Here is a 2,715-nt window from a genome sequence, read left to right as displayed (position 1 = left end):
AAAAATATAAAAATCTCACTTCATTATTGGTTATAAAATATCATTTGTTTCAGAAGAGCAAAATGAATCCTTAAAAGTTCCTCAAGCAACGTCTCCCATTTTTATGTTAAAACAGTACAAAATTCATTGATAGATGCAGTAATAGACAACTTTGTTCAGTGATCTTCTGATTATTAATGTAATGCAAGTTATAAAAGAGGGAGGGGTATTTTTGACAGTAGTGTTTGTCACTCTCATAAAGGATTTCCAGTGCAAAGTTCAAATGGAAAAGAGATTCTCTCTAAATGATGAGGTTCTCCAAACACTCCATCTACCTATAGCACTGTGCTGGTCATAGCAGCACTGGAATACTATAGTTACTCCTAAGGGAGATCCAAAACCACTCTAAAGCATTTGACTTATCAGTCTACACTGGAAAAACCAAATAGATGAAAAATACCTCTTGACAAGACCGTGATAGGTCATTAGATGGACACCCTATTGAGCTACATCAGTTATATTCCTCGTTGACAGACATTGCAGATGGACAGTCAAGCTGGCCGGATTTCATCTGGAGTCAGAATGGAACGGATTGCTTCTGTGAAATTGTGCAGCACTTTTGATCATCCCATGCTGTTACCTGAAACAAAAACCCAATGTTTTAGCACCAGTATTTTTCTACTGATTTTGTTTGGAACAGTGATGTTATGTGGTGAATTATGGAACATTACAATCTCTGAAGAATAAAAATTTCAGGTGACCTGAAGGGTAATAGAAGGAAGTAAGATAAGCATTTATTAAGCACCTGCTATGTTCCAGGCACTATGTTAAGTGCTTCACAAATATTATCTTACTTGACCCTCACAACAACCCTGTGAGGTAGGTGCTATTGTTATCCCCATTTTACAACTGAGGAAACTGAGGCAGACAGAGGTCGTGACTTTTCCAGGTCACATAACTGGTAAATATCTGAAGCTGGGTTAGAACTCAGGTCTTCCTGACTCCAAAGCTCTATCTCCTTTGCTACCAACTACCTCTAATGTAGCAGGAGTATCAGCACAGGTGAGATCATGGATCCATGGAAGGAAATTTTCATTTGAAATTGGTATATCTCTGCCATGAGAGAGAAGTTGGTGTACTACATAGAAAGGTGATGTTAGAGTCAGAATGCCCTGAATTCGAATCTGGTGGAATGACTCAGGGCAAATAACTTCTCCTTGGCTACTCTTTAAATTCTTCTTATTGAAGAGAATGTACTGACTTGCATCCATATAGCAATGAAATCACAGGTTCCTATCCCCATATCTCTGCCACACATCTACCTCTTTAAGGCTGAGGGAGAAGTAATCTGGATTTGAACTTAAGCCTTCCTCTAGGTCCAGTGCTATATCCACTGTACCACCTAGCCTCCGCTATGCCTTTCAATGGAAACATGTATGGAGGGAGCAAGTAGGGATCAGCCTATTATTACTAATAATTACATGGGTACAAGAAGTGATGTTAAAGATACCATCCAGAATAATAGCATCTGAGAATTAAGAAGGAGCTTAGGGCCACCTAGTCTGACTGATACATGGAAAAGAATTCTTTTTATAACATGCCTGATGAGTGGTCATCTAAACTTTGCTCAAAGATCAACAGTGAAAGGCAATGCATTTCCCTTTTGTATAGTAAGAAAGCCCTTCCTTAGATCAAACATACATTTACTTTTATGTGACTTCATCTCTTTACTCTTTGTCCTTTTCTCTAAGGTCAAGCAAAATAGATCTGATCCTTCTTCCATATGATAGCCCTTCAGATATTTGAAGACCTCTATCATGTCTCCTGTCCTCTAAGCATTATCTTCTCTAAGTTGAGAAGACTGAAGAAGACATCCAGGAGATTTATGATTGGAAAAGGGGTGGGCTGGTCCTTTAGCAAGAGTGAGTGGTCAGTCCATTGTTAAAAGTCTTACAGGATGGACTTCCTCATGTTAGGTTGACTCCTTAGGGAGGAGTGTTGGGAGAATATAGATAAGAGGAAAAAGTGTGGGTGAGTTATGATTTGAAGGGAGACCCATATCAGTGAGGTCTTGTATCCACTGATGGTTCCTAAAGCCATGTTGGGGGTATTTGGATTTGTGTGATGATGGTCTGAGATGCTTGAATGTGAACAGAAAAATGTTTAAATGTAAACAGAAAAGCCTGAGAGAGGACCAGAAGTTTGGTTAGTGCACTGCATGAAATAGGATCATTGATCTAGAGCTGAAAAGACTCTCTAGTCCAACTCCTTCATTTTACAAATGAGGCAATTAAGACCCGGAAAAATTAAGTGGCTTGCCCAAGGTCACTCTGGTAATAAAATCCCAAGCCAGAATTCAAACTCAGGTCATGTGACAACAATTTCAGCACTCTCATCATGCTGCTTCCTACCGTTTTGGAGAAATTCATGTCTTTGCAGTTTACTCTGGGGAATATCTTTGATAGAGATGTGCTGGTAAATGCTTAATGAACAGTTCTCTGAGAAAAAAAAAAACACGTTTATATGACACTTTCAAGCATAACCTGTGCCATTAAAAATTTGTCCAACATTTTATTAAGTCTAGACAATTGATAAAACAATAAACCAAGCCCTAATTTATAGCATTTGCTGATATCTGAGGTATAAAGGCTCACATTGAAAATTTAACAATTGGTTCTCTCATACAAACTGACTCTACCACATCCTGGATGGATGATGGGGAGAATCTGGCTTAGA

The 2,715-nt window shown here is 38.6% G+C and overlaps 1 protein-coding gene across 10 annotated transcripts in view; it reads left to right on the top strand.

Annotated features, from left to right (window-relative positions):
* ANKRD31 (ankyrin repeat domain 31) overlaps nucleotides 1-2,715 on the top strand; it is a 178,920-nt gene that overhangs the window by 77,706 nt on the left and 98,499 nt on the right. The window lies entirely within an intron of this gene.

This window comes from Vombatus ursinus, unplaced genomic scaffold (genome assembly GCF_900497805.2).
Source record: "Vombatus ursinus unplaced genomic scaffold, bare-nosed wombat genome assembly UNPS02014774.1, whole genome shotgun sequence".
Taxonomy (NCBI): Eukaryota; Metazoa; Chordata; class Mammalia; order Diprotodontia; family Vombatidae; genus Vombatus; species Vombatus ursinus.
Note: the sequence above shows the minus strand (reverse complement) of the source record. Positions and strands in the feature narration are given on the sequence as shown.